The sequence below is a fragment of the Cetorhinus maximus genome, chromosome 1, assembly GCF_964194155.1.
Source record: "Cetorhinus maximus chromosome 1, sCetMax3.hap1.1, whole genome shotgun sequence".
Classification (NCBI taxonomy): Eukaryota; Metazoa; Chordata; class Chondrichthyes; order Lamniformes; family Cetorhinidae; genus Cetorhinus; species Cetorhinus maximus.
This window is the reverse complement of record NC_135879.1, coordinates 211,507,838-211,526,869: the sequence shown is the minus strand read 5'-3', so window position 1 is coordinate 211,526,869 and position 19,032 is coordinate 211,507,838.

Here is a 19,032-nt window from a genome sequence, read left to right as displayed (position 1 = left end):
TGAAGCGCTGTTTCTCGCGCACGCGTGAAGATCACGCTAGACCCACTCGCCCTCCTCCCCCTGCCCGCACAGGCAGCACTCAGCACTGCTGCTCGCGATCCACGCAGGGTGGGCCTTAATTGGGCCCCCGCCCGTCCCCGCCAAGCACCCCCACCAAGGGCAAAATCCTGCTCATACATGTTTACAGCACAGGAGGAGGCCATTCGGCCCATCATGTCCACGCCGGTCAACAAAGATCTGACCACACTAATCCCATTTCTCAGCGCTTGGCCCATAGCCCTGGAGACTATGGCAATGCCAGAATAAGGACAGCAGATTTCCTTCCCTGAAGTATATTTGTGAACCAGATGGTTTTTTACAACAATTCAGTAGCTTCATAGTCACCATTACTGAGATGAGCCTTTTATTTCAGATTTATTTAACTAAATGAGTTTAAATCCCCCAGCTGCTGTGGTGGGATTTGAACTCAAGTCTCCGAATCATTAGCCTAGGCCTCTGGATTACTAGTTCTATAATATAACCACTATGGTACTGTACCCTTACATCACAGTTATATAATAATGCTAGTGATTGTCATTTAAATTACTTCAGTGGAAAAAATTACTCCGAGTTCTAAGTTCCTGAAAGTTTTATCCTGCAATTGATCTGTTCCCTCCAGCCACTAAACAAGCCACAGTCTATCTACCACAGCACCAGCTATACATCTGCTGGAATTCCCCAAATAATTTACAGGGTGCAGGCAGAACGTTAAAAACCGTCCATTCTCCTCCCCCCACCACTCACCCACCTGTTAAATGAATATTACTCGTGAAATCCAAGGAGCATGCTACCCTGGAAAATGTCTGAATTTTTATATTTCAAATGGTGTCTCTGGTTCACTTTAGAACAATTTTTCAATTCACATATGATAGATCTTTAAGGTGAGGAAAAAGTATTCTTTCTGCCAAATTATATGAGGTTGCCCATTATTAAACTTTGGTGAGGGGTGGGGGGGGAATGTGGAATTTTAACCGGTCCCGCCCAGTGGAAACAGTGCAGGCGGGTTGAATTTGCACCACGGAGGTGGGAAACGCCTTCATGTTCTGTCTGGGGCTCTCATGAAGGGGCGAGTAGTTACCTCTTCAAGAGATTTCCCTTGTTCCCTAGGATCCATTCAAAGACTTTGGGGGTTGGAGTGAAGATCTGAGGCAGTCTGGACTGGCAGGGGATTAAGGAATCATAGCAACTGCGAGGAAGGGAGCGCACACATGGAGGAAGCTCATGTTGTGGTCCAGAAACTCACTGTAATGATCTGGGGACATGGGTCCATATCCCAACACTGCAGCTGGTGGAATTTAAATTCAATTAATAAATCTGGAATTAAAAGCTAATCTCACTAATAGTGACCATGAAACTATCATTGATTGTTGTAAAATCCCACCTGGTTCACTACTGTCTTTTAGTGGAGGAAATCTGCCGTCCTTACCTGGTCTGGCCTACATGTGACTCCTGGCCCACAGCAATGTGCTTGACTCTTAATTGCCCTCTGAAATAGCCTAGCAAGCCACCCAGTTCAAGGGCAATTAGGGATGGGCAACAAAAGCTGACCTTGCCAGTGATTTCACATCCCATGAAAGAAAAAGACCAGCTGGGCGTTGAGGGACTGGAAACTCTTCCTGTTGTTGGATCTCAATGGGCAGTTGCAAGGCAGTACCTTGATGGCCGCATGGGTGCAGTCGATGTTGCCCGGCACATGGAGGAATCCAGTGATGTAGCAAACCCAATGCCCTCTGTCCCTGGGAGGCTGTATCTGTTGTAAAATGAATGTGCTGTACAGCCCTGGCAAAGAGGGCATCATTGACCTGAGGCATGGAATGGTGTGCGGTCATTTGCAACATGCCACCATCCACAGTTGATCCTTGAAAGGAGCTAGAAGTATAGAGGTGCAAAGCCACATTGACTTTCATGATTATTGGAAGGGCATGGCGAACTGTGCTGTGTGGTGTGAGGGCTTTGGCAATGAAGGCACAGATGTCTGTGACCATCAGCCTCTTATGGCTCTGGGACTTGGTCATCTCCAGCTGGCCCCATCTTTGGCAGTGTGTCCTGTGTTGAGAGTTTGGCCTCCATTATCTTCCTGCCCCTATTTCCTCTCCCATGCCCTTCTGATGCTTTGTGTCCTGCTCCTCCTGTGGAGGGTATTGCCCCTCATTGCCACTGGGCCCAAAACCTGATGGTTGTGCCCCCATTTCCAGTTGCAGCCTTCCATCTGGGCAGGCGACCATCCAATTGTCCCTGGCAGCCTTGCACCCTGCTCTTCTGCCCCCATGATGCTAGGGAGGTGCTGACCACTTTCAAAGCCTGGGTGCTGTGTATCCACTCACCCTGCCATCTGCGCAGCAGCAAGGGCACCCCCTTACCCAAGCGCTGAGTCCCCCTTTCCCCTGCTGACCCTCTGGAGCCATGGTTGGCTCCCCACTTCATAGCCTCCTCACTCCAACTGGTCAGCTTCTAAAGTTGCGAGTAACCTGCTTGTCTCTTGAAAAATTTAAACCTAAACACTTGACAAGCTCTTAAATAGCATTTCTACATCATTAATTGGTTTCAGTTGGGAGGAGAGTGGGATTCCTGTTCTGTCCTCTCTGGTGATTATTGCTGGTGCCGGGATCGGCACATTAAAATGGACAGGCCGACCAGCGTGGGTATTTTCAGGGCCCTCCTGCCTCCAACCCCAACTTCAGATAGTCCTGAAAATTCAGCCCTCTGCCTGCCCTCTCAGCTGGGAGCAGAATCACCTTGCGGCAGTTTTCAAAGAAGCGCAAGGGAATATTTTTAGTGTCCTGGCCGATATATACCTTTCAACCAACATCACTAAAACAAATGGTCTACTCATGTTTCATGTTGTTTGTAAGACATGCTGTGTGTAAATTGTCTGCTGTGCTTCCATTATTAGAACAGAGACTACATTTCAACAGCTCTTTATTGGGCGTGAAGTGCTTGAGAGTGTCCTGGAGGTTGTGATATGTGCTATATGCAAGTTCCTTTCTTCATAACTGTAACAGTGTGATTTGTTGACATCAGCACGTTACTGGCACCCAGCATTGCTAAGTTTGGCAGAACTTAAGACTTTAAATTCTAATCTTCCCCAGTGAGCGCAGTTGACTGTAATGCCTTTGATGTGTTCTGACACGCTGAAACATGTCTGATTTTTCACACTGTAAGGGGACCTTTTAAGCTTTGGCAGGTGTCTTTAGTCGTGCTGCATATAAGAATTGCCCCAGTGCCTGCTGAAGCAGGCTCCCTTGTTCAGGAGCCTTCTCATCCTTCAGAATAGTCCCTATGTTCATTGTCTTTCAGGATCATCCGGACTGCCTTCCAAATTGCAATGTGACTGCCTCCCAAACCTACATGTGTGTGGAATTCCAAAGGCCTTATCATTAGTTTGATCTGATTCACCTTTCAAGATAAACATAGATTTCAGGCATAAAAACAAAAAGCTAAAAGCTACTGCGGATGCTGGAAATCCAAAACAAAAACAGAATTACCTGGAAAAACTCAGCAGGTCTGGCAGCATCGGCGGAGAAGAAATCAGTTAACGTTTCGAGCTAAACGTTGCGTTCTCTCTCCCCCCACCACCACCCCCCCCCACCCACCTTAAACCAATTTATATTTCTCCCTTCTTCTAACTATGCTTCAGTTCTGCCGAAGGGCCATGAAGGCTCGAAACGTTAACTGATTTCTTCTCCGCCGATGCTGCCAGACCTGCTGAGTTTTTCCAGGTAATTCTGTTTTTGTTATAGATTTCAGGCAACCTGTATACTGAGTGCTGTGGATTGTGAACCAAGGTGAAGTTCCCAGTCATGTTGTTTCTTGCCATTGGAATTAAGCCATTTCCACAGCTCTTCTTTGAAGCTGTACACTAGACTATTATCAGGTATCAGAGCTTCAATTTCAGAGATTGTTTCCAAGCCATTCTCATCAGGTTTTAGCACAGAAACAATCAGACTTTCCATTTCACTGTGGTCAATTCTTTTGACTATGCCCCCACACACCATGTGAGCTAATTCCACTGATCAGACCATTGGACACTACTCTGTTCTTAACATTTTTTTAGCTTCCTAGATAAGTTTCAGACTAAACAAAGGCAGAAATATATCTAAATGTGGGATCACTTTAACTTTAGGTTACGAAGCCATGTGTTGGATTTTGTTTTTTTATTCTGTTGGGCCCTCAACGCACTATGATATACTTGAGGCCCTCTTCCCTTCTCCTACCTGCAATCCAGCAGCATCGACTGGCTTCCATCAACACTTAGTGACCCGGTTCCATGCAGCTGTAGCATTTAACTTTCTTAAAGAAACACATTGGTCTGGACGATAATTATTCTTAGCACACGTCCAACATGATTAAGCAATTCTATTCACTCTTGAGTTGCTATAAGTGGGGCATGTAACTCACTAGCTTGACTGTTAGGAGTATCCATCCCAAGAGCTGTTTTGACAGTCGACATTTCTTCCAGGCTGCAGATAAAGTGGTCACCTATTGTATTGTCAAGAAACCTGCTATACACACATGCCCAGGCAGTTTCCTCAGTTCCGTCATAAACTGAGAAACATTTTCATCATTACTTTGCCTCCTCTGGCTAAACACAAACTATTCCTCAGTAACAAATGGCCCCAGGTTGATTACTTGGACTAACTCCTCAAATGATTTGTCTTTAGGCTGGGCAGGACTAGTCAGATTCTTAATCAATGTATATATTACTGGTCCGCAGATGCTCAGTAACACCACTCTCTCTATGGCTGTCACTGTAAGTATGTTTGCCTCAAAATTAAAATGGAGTCTTTCTACATACTCACACCAGCTAGACTTTGCCTCCAGCTAGACTCCGCTCTTTGATTTTCCAAACCATGGTGGCGAGGTCCCAGAATTGGCAGAAAAAATATTAATGTATGAACAGCTCGCAGCACTATTAATGTGCAAACAGGTCAGACACCTGTGCTGAGAAGATCCTCTGTGACTTGTGAGTAACCACAGGTTCCTGCTGATTTGCACAACTCCACCGTCAGCTTTGCCTGAACAACATCTCGCCCTTAATCTCAACATTAGTTTCATGACACCCGCAGCACTGTGGGTGTACCTACACCAGATGTACTGCAGCTGTTCAAGAAGGCAGTTCACCACCACCTTCTCAAGGGCAAATAGGGATGGGCAATAAATGCTGGCCCAGCCAGCGAAGCCTACATCCCATGAATGAATAAAAAAAAGTAACTGTATTTGGACATTAATTGCTATTAAACTCACCAGAAAAAGTTAGGTCGACTAACAAATAGCATAAGCATCCTTTTAACAATGTGACCATTGTTAGTAGTTGCTAATCAACCTCTCTTGACCAGAAAGTGAACAGTTAAAAGCCTGGAACCTCATTCCTTGAGATAGTGAATTGTTGTTAGAGATTTTAAAAATGTCTATTTTTTTTTATTTTCCCTATCCGTCTCTTTTCTTCCTCTCTCTTAATCTAATCTTCCCGTCCCTCTTCTTTCTCTTTTGTACCTGATTTGGCATTGAATTCATATATAATTCACCTTCCTTTCAATACTACATGTTTGTTTCTCGATCCTTAACTCTCATTCTGTTGTTCACCAGGATCCTGGACACCCTGTTTCTACCCCTGTGTCATCATCAGCCCACATTGTCTACAACTTCAAAGATAAAACATTTTTAAGCTGAAGGGCACAGGAACAAGTCTAACTAAAAGTGCATACCATGACATGCCCCTCTCCCACGAATTTTGAACCCATAATAAAGATGGGTTGACCAATATGTAAGTAATAAAGCTGTCCAATATTCAATCTTCATAATTGATCGCCAATTATTTGGTCCAATAAACACTCAAAGGTGTGTGACAATGGCCCAGATTTTCACCCTCCCCACCACCCCCCACTGCGGTTGGGTGCACAGAGATGGGAGAATTCCCAACTCTGCAACTCCAACCTTTAAAAAGTTCTAATTTTTGCCCGGGTGGCAGGTGCTGGAATCGGAGTCAGGGCAGGTGAGTCCGGAAGAGGTGAGCAGCTGGAGGTGGGCATGGCATGGGTTGGACGACTCGGGCACATGTATAAAGCATCCCTTCGGAGTTGTCAGTCTGAATGTTACTTCTTGATTGTTGCACATCTGCAGCCTTGGAGGAGATGTTATTGACTGGTCAATGAGTGTCAAAGCTGTAAATGTTGCCCAACTGTAAGATTATTTTACAACGGCTGGCCCATCCTGGGCTTTCCCTATGGTGAATTGTTATTGCTGACTTCTAATTAAAAGTGTGCTGAACTGTTTTATTATACTCATTCACAGGATGTGAGTGTCGCTGGAGGGGCCAGCATTTATTGCCCATCCCTAATTGCCCTTGAGAAGGTGATGGTGGGCTGCCTTTTTTAACTTCTGCAATCCTTGTGGTGTAGGTACACCCACAGTGCTGTTAGGGAGGGAGTTCCAGGATTTTGACCCAGCGACAGTGAAGGAATGATGATATATTTCCAAGTCAGGATGGTGTGTGGCTTGGAGGGGAACTTGCAGGTGGTGGTGCTCCCATGTGTCTGCTGCCCTTGTAGGTCGTAGAGGTTGTGGGTTTGGAAGATGCTCTTTGAGGAGTCTTGGTGAGTTCCTGCAGTGCATCTTGTAGATGGTACACACTGCTGCTACTGTGCGCCAGCAGCGGAGGGAGTGAATGTTTGCGGGTGGGGTGCAAATGAAGCGGGCTGCTTTCTCCTGGATGGTGTTGAGCTTCTTGAGTGTTGTGTGAGCTGCACTCATACAGGCAAATGGAGAGTATTCCATCACACTCCTGACTTGTGCCTTATAGATGGTGGACAGGCTTTGGGGAGTCAGGAAGTGAGTTCTCTCCACACGATTCATAGTCTCTGACCTGATCTTGTAGCCACAGTATTTATATGGCTAGTCCAGTTCAGTTTCTGGTCAATGGTAACTCCCAGGATGTTGATAGTGAGAGATTCAGCAATGGTAATGTCATTGAACAACAAGGGGTGAACTAAACCACCGAGTGGATTCTCAAGCCACAGCCACGGAGATGACAGTGTCTTGCTACCACTACTTGATGCAGGTAATATGTATTGATTTAGTAAGCTGGCTAGACTCAGTGGGTGAATGAACAACATTGCCATGCTCATTATCCCATCCATTTTCCCTATTGTCACTCATCTCTCTGGATACACCCAAACTGTGGACCCTTGACCATGTCTCTCACATTTGCACAGTATAGTGGGTTAACAGTCTGAATAAGACAGAGTAAGCCAGTCAGGCTGTCAGTTGTCGTTGAGCACAGAATGTCACCTTGGCGTAGCATCTGCAATATACAAGGCACCAAGTATTTGTGTGGAGCTCTTCTCTCAACTACACTGTGAAGAGTATCCATAGATAAGATGGTGTAAATAGTTAGTGCATGTATACACACAAAAGTGAATTCTCGCAATGTCTTCTGAGTTGCTCATGACCCTTCTCACCTTACATTTTTATTAATTAATTCACTATTTAATAGACTGTCACACCGAGCAGCCACATGTGCAGGGGTGGAGCCAGCTGCCCCACGCTTTTCCGACCGGGAACTGGAGGTCCTGGTAGAGGAGCTGCAACGGAGAGGAGACATCATCTACCCAGCTGGCCATCGCAAACTGTCTGCTACAACCAAGAATGCATAGTTCAGATTACAGCAGCAGTAAGTGCCACCAGAAGCCATCTTTTTTTTGGGCCCCGTATCTCAGGAAGGATGTGCTGGCCCTGGAGAAGGTCCAGAGGAGGTTCACAAGAATGATCCCAGGAATGAAAGGCTTAACATATGAGGGACATTTGAGGACTCTGGATCTATACTCGATGGAGTTTAGAAGGATGAGGGGGGATCTGATTGAAACTTACAGAATACTGAAAGGCCTGGATAAAGTGGACATGGGGAAGATGTTTCCATTAGTAGGAGAGACTAGGACCCGTGGGCACAGTCTCAGAGTAAAGGGAAGACCTTTTAGAACAGAGATGAGGAGAAACTTCTTTAGTCAGAGAGTGGTGAATCTATGGAATTCATTGCCACAGAAGGCTGTGGAGGCCAGGTCATTGAGTGTATTTAAGACCGAGATAGATAGGTTCTTGATTGGTAAGGGGATCAAAGGTTACGGGGAGAAGGCGGGAGAATGGGGTTGAGAAACTTATCAGCCATGATTGAATGGCGGAGCAGACTCGATGGGCCGAATGGCCTAATTTCTGCTCCTATGTCTTATGGTCTTATGGGAGATCATGGATCCAGTGCCACAGATTCAGCGACCTGTTGCATTCAGGCAAAGGTGAGCCGCTTGGCTCATAGACACAGAGGTCCAGGAGAAGGGTCACATCTACATGCTGCAGGTAAAATGAGAGAACAATCCTCAACGCTGAAGCAGAGAAATGTGTAAGCAGCTCTTTTAGCTGCACGCAAAACAGATGTGAATAGGCAGTATGATGTGCAGACACACTGAAGAGCATTATCTCTGCACTCGCTATATATGGGGGTGACATAAATTCATACTGCGGTTACAGAACAAAAGAGCAAAGAACGCAAAAGAAATAGGTGGGCTCTCTCACTCTCAGTCTGGGCTAAGGGCCAATGAGGTCTCCAGGGTGCTGGAGCTGCTGGCTGATGGTGGTGGTGAATCTCCAGTAGCAGGTGATAAAGGGGGTGCCTTGGCACATGGTGGTAATGGTGGAGGTCATGCTGTAATTTTGCTGAGCACAATGGGCCGCTGGCATGGGATGGGGTGCAATGATGGGGTTGAGTCATGCAGGTAGTGTAAACATGGCTATGGCAATGGCATGCATCAGAGAGTGTATTCACTATGAGATGGGCTATACCTAAATGTCATTTTTTTGTCTCACACAAGTCCCAGTTCTGCTCACTCTCTCCACCCTCCCCACCCTGGTCCAGATCATCCCTCAGGCAGCAAGAGGAGGAAGAGATGTCCGAGGAGGCAGCCTCACATCTGACTAGCCCACACTCCTCCAACTCAGATACAGCCACATCGGAGAGATGTAGTACGCGTGTAGATTCAGTGGAACAGGGTGAAGGTCACCGCACCAGAGTGCAGGAGGAGGTGTTAAGGGTCAGAGACATCTAGGCACAGCCCCACTTGGAGGAGGGAGGAATGTCATAATGATGTTCCAATGGGCAGGAACGTGGAGCCTCAGCAGTCCTCTTTTGCAGCACAGTATTTGGATAATTAGGAACAGGTGTGTGGACATCTGGCGGAGTTTCCTGAGGGCTGTGAATGGAGGAGTCCATCCCCATTATAAGTTGCACATTGTCCTGGGGTCCCAACTGCATGAGCTCTAACCATGGGAGATTGGCCAATCTCACGGAGGGACACATGCAGCAGCGCTCGGAGTGGATGCAAGATCAGCGCCTCGGCCAGGAAAGGGTGTAAGCCTCCCTCAGTAGCCTGGAGCAGTCCATTCAGTGTATGAGTGCTGACATTCATGGAATATATGATCTGCGTACCTTAACAAAACGGTCGCACTGTTGGCCAATGGTTGCTGGAATGGACGACTGCTGCTCACCAGCAGCCAGCCCCTTGAAACGGACCTGAAGGCCAACCCAGGGCTGTGGAGGCTTCTGAAGAGGATGAAGATGCTGAGAGCTCCTAAGCACTCTCATCTTCTGCCACCAGCCCCTCTGCCAGAGCCCTCTTTTGCTCTACATGGGCCAGTGACAACAGCTGTCCATTCTGAAATGCAGAGGCCGCAGTCTGAAGGAAATCCCCAACAGGTGCCTGTATGATGAGGCTGCCCACCATGGTCCTCATTGCCTTATCGATCGAGAAGTGAGTAGCCTGCCTCCACCTCCTCTGAGGCAGCGCAGAGGGTACTTCGTAGGAGTGTGCGTGAGCACAGGGCACCATCTCGCTTAAAGCACTAATGAGTTTACTGTGGTTACTGTATTCACATTGTATATATCACATTTGAGTACTTGTTGCTTATATTTCTTTTCACTTCTACATGCTCGGTGTGCGCATGTATAATAGAGAGCTCAAAAGGAATGACAAAAATGTGAGGTCGCTTCTTACCAGTAATATTGAGGGTGACATGCTGAGATGCATCTCAACATGGCTTCACCAGGAGCAATGGCATGGCCTGATTGGTGACGCAAGCTTCTTCCTTCTCCACTGTATCACACAAGACTCCAGAGGTCAAAGCCTCAAGTGCTTTTGTCCCAGACACCACCATCACCATCCCTGGGTATGTCCTGTCCCACCGACAGGACAGGCCCGCAGAGGTGACGGCGCAGTGGTATACAGTCGGGAGGGAGCTGCTCTGGGAGTCCTCAACATTGACTCCGGACCCCATTAAGTCTCATCGCATCTGGCCAAACATGGGCAAGGAAACCTCCTGCTGATTACCGTGTACTGCCCTACCTCAGCTGATGAATCAGTGCTCCTCCATGTTGAACATCACATGGAGAAAGCACTGAGAGTGGCAAGGGCACAGAATGTACTCTGGGTGGGGTCTTCAATGTCCATCACTAAGAGTGGCTTGGTAGCACCACTACTGACCGAGCTGGCCGAGTTCTAAATGACATAGCTGCTAGACTGGATCTGCGGCAGGTGATGAGGGAACCAACAAGAGGGAAAAACATACTTGATCTCATCCTCACTAACCTGCCTGCCGCAGACGCATCTGTCCATGATGGTATCAGTAGAAGTGGCCACCGCACATTGTGGAGACAAAGTCCTGTCTTCACATTGAGGATACCATCCATCGTGTTGTGTGGCACTAACACCATGCTAAATTGGATAGATTTCGAACAGATCTAGCAACTCAAGACTGAGCATCCATGAGGCGCTGTGGTCCATCAGCAGCAGCAGAATTGTACTCGAACACAATCTGTAACCTCGTGGCCCGACATATCCCCCACTCTACCATTACCATCAAGAAAGGGGATCAGCCCTGGTTCAATGAAGTGTGCAGGAGGACATGCCAGGAGCAGCCCAAGGCATACCTAAAAATGAGGTGTCAACCTGGTGAAGCTATAACACAGGACTACTTGGTGACATAAGCTGTAACACAGGAATACTTGCATGCCATAAGCAGCAAGTGATAAACAGGGCTAAGCGACCCCACACCCAACGGATCAGATCTAAGCTCTGCAGTCCTGCCACATCCAGTCGTGAATGGTGGTGGACAATTAAACAACTTACCGAAGGAGGAGGCTCCACAAATATCCCCATCCTCAATGATGGAGGGGCCCAGTACACCAGTGCAAAAGATAAGGCTGAAGCATTTGCTACAACCTTCATCCAGAAGTGCCGAGTGGATGATCCATCTCGGCCTCCTCCAGAGGTCCCCGTCATCATAGATGCCAGTCTTCACCCAATTCAATTCACTCCACTTGATATCAATAAATGGCTGAAGGCATTGGATACTGCAAAGGCTATGAGCCCTGACAATATTCCGGCAATAGTACTAAAGACATGGGCTCCAGAACTTGCTGCGCTCCTAGCCAAGCCGTTCCAGTATAGCTACAATACTGGCATCTACCCGGCTATGTGGAAAATTGCCCAGGTATGTTCTGTACACAAAAAGAAGGACGAACCCAACCCAGCCAATTACTGCCCCTTTAGTCTAACTCTTGATCATCAATAAAGTAATGGAAGGGGATCGTAACATTGCTAGCAAGCTGCACTTGCTTAGCAATATCCTGCTCACTGACGCCCAGTTTGGGTTCCACCAGGTCTGCTCAGCTCCTCTATACAGCCTTGGTTCAAACATGGAAGAAGAGCTGAACTCTTGAGATGAGGTGAGAGTGACTGCCATTGACGGCAAGGCAGCATTTGACCGAGTGTGGCATCAAGGAGCCCTAGGAAAACTGGAGTCAATGGGAATCAGGGGGAAAACTCTCTGCTGGTTGGAGACATACCTAGCACAAAGGAAGATGATTCTGGTTGTCGGAGGTCAGTCATCTCAGCTCCAGGACATCACTGCAGGAGTTCCTCAGGGTAGTGTCCTAGGCCCAACTATCTTCAGCTGCTTCATCAATGATCTTCCTTCCATCATAAGGTCAGAAATGGGAATGTTTGCTGACGATTGCACAATGTTCAGCACCATTCGCGACTCCCCAGATACTGAAGCAGTCCATGTCCAAATGCAGCAAAACCTGGACAATATCCAGGCTTGGGCTGACAAGTGGCAAGTAACATTTGTGCCACATAATTGTCAGGCAATGACCATCTCCAACAAGGGAGAACCATCACCCCTTGATGTTCAATGGCATTACCATCACCGAATCCCCCACTATCAACATCCTGGGAGTCACCATTGACCAGAAACTGAACTGGACTAGCCATATAAATACTGTGGCTGCAAGAGCAGGTCAGAGGCTAGGAATTGTGCGACGAGTTACCCACCTCGTGACTTCCCAAAGCCTGTCCACTATCTACAAGTCACAAGTCAGGAGTGTGATGGAATACTTCCCACTTGCTTGGATGAGTGCAGCTCCCACAACACTGAAGAAGTTTGACACCGCCCAGGACAGAGCTACCCACTTGATTGGTACCCCATCCATAAACATCACTCCCTCCACCACCGACGCACAGTTTGTACCATCTACAGGATGCACTAGGAATTCACCAAGGCTCCTTCGACAGCACCTTCCAAACCCATGACCGCTACTATCTGGAAAGACAAGGGCAGCACATAGATGGGAACATCATCTCCCAGAAGTTTCCCTCCAAACCACTCACCATCCAGACTTGGAAATATATCTGTTCCTTCACTGTCATTGGGTCAAAATCCTGGAACTCCCTTCATAACAGCAGTGTGAGTGTACCTACACCACATGGACTGCAGCAGTTCAAGAAGGCAGCCAACCACCATCTTCCCAAGGGCAGCCAGGGATGGGCAATAAATGCTGGCCCAGCCAGCAAAGCCCACATCCTGTGAGCGAATAATAAAAAAGTATTAAGATGCTACTTGCATATTTCAGTTTCTAGCTAAACATGACTTTAGGAGAGGCTTAATGATCCGACTCCATGAGCAGGTGCTGGTCAGCAAGTGCATCCGAAGCATGAATGCTGGCTGCTGGACGTTCATCCGCATTGCAGTGTTGCCCTTTGGCCTTGATGTGAGCAGCACAGCTCGGTAGGCCATGTATTGTCCAGTTAATATAGGTCATCTGCTGTTGCCACTACACTGGCTGCATTGTCATTTCCAGTGTCACGGGGTGTGATTTGAGTGTTTGCTGAGGTAGATTTATACCAGGAATGATGCATATGGCACCCAGTTCTTAACCAGGACCATTGACTGGAATGGATGTAGCACAAGTTATTTCAATGAGCTGGTACGACACAGTTTCTGAATGCTTTCCCAACACGGAGGTTAAACTGAGTGACCTGGGCTTACACTTACGCCCTTTTTTGAATAAGGGTGTAACATTTCCAATTCTCCAGTCTTCTGGCATGATCCCTGCTCTAAGGAGGATTAGAAGACCATGGCCAGTGCCTCCGTTTGTTCCACTCTTACTTCCCTCAGCATCCTCGGATGTACCCCATCTGTCACTGGTGACTTATCACCTTTCTGGCACATTGTGAGTATGGGAGAAGAAACCATTTGAAAGGGATATGTGAAAGGGATAGTGGTAAACCGTGAAGGATGGATGCTGGGGAAGACTGAAGTAGTCAACAGTGGAGGTAGGGGAGGGACAAGAAATCATGGTTTCAGCCACACAGACTATTACCAATGACTTTAATCAGGGCGGTTTTCGGTCAGTGGACTGTTTAGAAGCCATATTGCAAGGAGTTAAAGCAACTCGGGCATCAGCCTGTGATGGGTGGGATTGAAACTTTCAAGATCCTTGGAGGAGAAAGGCAGGTGGGGTAAAATGGTAGATTTTGATAATGGAAATTAATGGGTATGGTAAAATAAACAATACTATTCTTTGTTGTTCAAAAAGAATGTAAACTATTGCAGAATTGGTGTTTTGTCATTTAATATTCGAGCATTGGTACTAAAGTCTAAATTTCTGAAACTATTCGTAAATGGTTCAACACAAATTTTGCTCACGATCATAAATTTCAGAAGCACTGCTTAATTAGTGCAGGAAAAGGCCACAATCACAATGCGTTAATATTGTCAAAAGTTCATTTGTGGAATGTGGGCATCACTGGCAATGCTGATATTTATTGTCCATCCCTAGAAACTTAATTGCTTGCTATAATACTGCAAAAGGCAATTAAGAGCTAAACTAGGAATTATTTTATGCTTGTGCACACATTTCATGGCTTATTAAAATTCATGTGTAACACCCATTAGTCGCGACAGCAATGAAGGGAAAATAGAGCAGTGTTTTAAACTCATAATTCCAATAGCACACAAAAAAGCTTGTTCACACCTTGAGTGTTAATGCTAATGCTAGTTGGGGGAGATTCAATTTGAAACTTTTAAACCCTTTTTTATGACATACTACCTCATACAGAACAGCACAGTGACTGTTGCAGTTCTGACTTAAGCTATCCTGAATAAACTTCAACATGCCTCAATCAATTAGGAATATTTTTGATGAAGGGTTAACATTTTTTACCCATTCTTTATTAGATCATAGGTCCTTGATATCCAGTCAAAGTTGTAAGGTGACACTGTGCAGGTATCCACAAAAAATACAAGGCGAGTGTCTGAACTGTGCAGGTTAGCTTGCAGGAACAGGTTTTGCCTCAGATCCACATAGTAAGGCTAAGCTAGCACTGGTCTGCTAAACGACAGCGAGTCACAGAATGTCATGCTGACATTAAACGTGCCAGATTCTGTTACGTTTTCCACTATATCACCTGTCATGTTTTCATTTGTCACATACATTATTTTAAACATTGTGTCCTGTTGCATTTCACAGCCAATATTGAACTGTAGGTTTGATTCACGAGTTATAACTGTGTCAGAAGGTGAAGATCGGATGGTATTGGAATATATGACGCTGCCATTGTTTCCCTGTAGAATGCACGTTAGAATTGAAATCTTTTATGAGATGAAAAGTTTGATGCACAGTAGATGGTAGTGATCACCGAACAAATTAATACTTTCAACCTTAAAAAAATGACTAATTGTGGTTTATGATCTGAAGTAAAATTAGTCCCAGGAGAAAAACCATGGGCAGAATTTTCCATGGGCTGCGGGACCCTGATGTCAGGATCAAATGTGGGTCCTGAGCATAAACTTGCTGGCAATGAATTGCAATCTGCCTGGAGGTGGCCTCTCAATCAGGCCGGCAGCTCTCGAGCTGTGACAGCCCCAGGATATCGATGTAGGTGTTGCTGCCGTAGATTGGGGACCACGGAGGTGCCACACCAAGACTAGTTTGCACATCAATACATAAATGTTCAGGATAATAGGTTGTTCAAGATGAAGGGGAACCCCCTCCACTGGATTGTGGGGCCTTTCGATAATTCAGCCCCCTTTTACAGCATGGAGCTTCTGGCTGCCATAGGGAGGATGCCTCCATTGAGCAGGCAGCCTCATGATATAGGAGGAGACTGCTCTTCTCACAGTTAAATGGCAGAGAGGCCGCAAAATTTCCCCTAATGGGGGCCATAAATTCGCAAATTGGCTACCTGCCTCCGTGATGCAGGCAGCTGACCCACTTCCCATCCTGTCTCTGGGAAAGATCCCCCATGTCAGGGAGCCAACCTGACATGACATCCCAGCTCCTCCTGCTTGTAAAGCCCTGGCACAGGGCCAGGAACATTAGCACTATAATTCTGCATTGACTGAGTTTCATTTCCTAGAGAGAGGGCAGAATTCAAGTCTTGGACAAATTTTCTTATCAGAAAGTTAAAAGCTGTTAAAAATGCATGAAAGAAAAGAAAACCCTCTTCTGGGAGGTAACCTTTGGGATGGGGCAGAAATAAGTCAAGGTCCTGAGGCTAGGAACATCAATATGTGAGAAGAGACTAAGGGTAGAGCCATCAAAGATGAGAAGTGGGAGCTGTTGGTTAGTCTTATGAGGGACATAGGGCAGGATTTTCCAGTCTCACCCACTGCAAGACTGGAAATTCCCTCTCAAAGTCAACAGACCTTTTGATGTTCCGTCAAATTTTCCATCCCACCCACGATGATTCCTGTGGTGGGTGTGGCCAGAAAATCCCATCCATGCTTAAAATGAAGGATCGAAAGAAATAAGATTTTCACTGCATGAATGCAAAAGATGTGAAAGACACCAACATGCATTGTGAGGGCGGTGAATGTTCTTGTGGCCTGGAGAAAATAGATGAATGTAGAGTGAAATCGAAAGCAAGAAGCTGGATGAGCTCATTGATATGAAAAAAGGAATGGAGTAGGAGAGGTCAGCCCACTGGGAAGATGGGGAGAATGGAAAACAAGCCAAAGAATGAGCCTTCAGCTGCAGAAAAATAAATTGAAAGAAGAAGTGGTGAATAAGGTAGGTAGGAGGCCATAGTTTAGAAGGCCATAATACCAATCCATATCAGAGGCTTTGAAGACATCAACACAATGGCTAACAATTCATTAAAGTGTCTGAGAACAGAATGGTTATGTCAAAACTAAAGGTGGTGCATAATTTGAGCACAAATTAGCATCAATAACTTTAGAAAGTATCTATGCAATGGCAATATTGTAGTATTTGAAAGGGTAAGAGAGTTCAGCTTGAACATTTCTACAACTATATCATCATGGGAAATGGAAGAATAAATTGTTTGTACTTTGTGGAACTAACTCTCCCACTACTGTTTCCTTACCTGCGGTTCTGTACTACATCCATTGAGTGGTATTTTGAACACCACGTCATTGGCTGCTATTGTTGGCCTGCACTTTCGATCATTCAGATAAATTTGTAGATATTAAAACCCAGAAGTTGGAGATAGGACCTGCTAATCTTTGCTTCCATATAATCTGTTGAACAGGTTAAAAAATCTGGGAAAAAAAATCAATGCCTGATGAATCCTAAGCATCAAAATGAAACTGTTTCAGAGAATGGTAATCTGTACTGACACCAGCATTAAAATTTATCATTTTGCTGCATTTCACTTGTTGTGAGCGCAAGATTTTACAAGATGGATGTTTTAAACTGCCACTTCAATTCAAAGTAAAATAATGAAAAAACACATGTGACTTGCTATTAGTTCTACCTGTTGATAAGTCTATGTGACCTGATTGCCATGGGGATGGGGCCCAGGTCAATTCCTATTGATACTCAAGTGCCAGGTTTAACCGTTGAACACAAAAAACAGGAGCAGCTGACTTTGCTATGGGCAAACTTACAGACTTTCAGGATTACTGACTCAGAAATCCTGGACACAGAGAGAGAGAGAGAGAGAGAGAATCCGAGAGCGGGAGACATGGAAACAGCAGCTGCTGCGAACAGCTGTTGCCTGTTAGCTACTGGGCAGGATGCGGGTGGGGATACATTCACTGGTTGAAGAGACATGACCTATGAAGAGCTAAGGATAATGGACGGTTTGTCTTGTCATGGCCAGGAGAAGAAGCCAGCAGAGTGGGCCTTGCTGCTGGAAGTCAGTTCAGAGATTCTCAGAAGGCCGAAGAAAACAATTTTCGACTGACACTGAATGTAACGACTCAGCAAGCCTCTTGGAAGCTGGGAGTAACTTTGGACTGACTCCTGCAAAGACTACAATTTTGTGGAGAGTACAGTTTATCAGTACGTGATTGGACCTCAAGTTATTTGAGACCTGTGTTCATCCACTGTTTCCAGCTCTGAGATAGTTTTCTTTGGAATGAAACTACATGGAGGAAGATTTTTTCTTTCTTTCAAAAAAATCTACTGCTGGAAGAATGATATATCATTTCAAAACTCTATCAAGGCTTAGTATTGCCCAGCTCAAGTGCCTCTCAGTGCCATTAAACACAGGGGAGGCAGCATTGATAAAGTTCTTATTATCAATAATATAACTTCACTTCTAAGATTCAGAATATGCAGAATAAAAGCAACATATCTATTAATGTTAAATTTTGAACAGAACTTGTATTAGAAAAAACTGAAACATATGAGCCAAAATTCCTTTAATTGGGAATTTTAGCAAAAAGTTGATTTTAGTAAAAAGTGTTACTTTTTCACTAAAGTTACCAAAGTTCAGAATTTCAGTCCCTCTCACAGCAAGAGGAGTGTAGGTTGGGTTAACTGTGACATTGATATGATTAAAAAATAATGTAGGTATTAAATATGTAAATATATTTCAAATAAAACCAAAAACGTACACATGATCGCATCATATAAATATTGTTGTTGCACTTTTCTAAGGAAACCTCAGAAATTTATGGTCGAGAACTTGTATTGATTCTTGTGGTGGAGGTTAGGTGTTTTTGAGGCAGAGAGACTGGAAATTAGGGTAAAACCCACCTCCCCCAGGTTTCTGCTCATTCTTATGCCAACAGACTAATTAAGGGGATTCACATAGCTGTGAGGAGGTCTTATGGCGCAGTGATAGTGTCTCTACCACTAGGCTAGAAACTTTGGGTTTAAATTCCACTTCAGGATTTGATGACCATAGAAGGTGCGTTCATAATGTGGCCGAACAGGTTGATTATCAGTCTGTAAATCCTTCCAACACACCTGATGGCAGGGGTGGTAGAGAATGGGAGAGTTTCCTGGTCAGCCATTCTGCAGAAGTTAAAGGCAAACCACTGCAGTACTTTGTCAAGCATAATTATAGACCAATCCAATGATAGTCCATGGTTGCCAATGCCCTCCTGAAGCAAGATTGGGAAAATCAAATTGGCAGAGGTAGACATGAGCAAGAATTCATAGAGTGTATTTGGGACAGTTTCTTAGAACAATATGTTGTGAATTCAACTAGGGATCAGGCTATTTTGGATCCGGTAATGTATAATGAGGCACTTTTAATAAATGATCTCAAAGGTGGTGGGGGGGAGGAAATAAATACAATAACTATCACGAGAGAAAATGTACTAGGGAAACTAATGGGGCTAACGGCCGATAAGTCCCCTGGACCTGATGGGTAGCATGTTAGGATATTAAAGGAAGTAGCTTCAGAGATAGTGGAT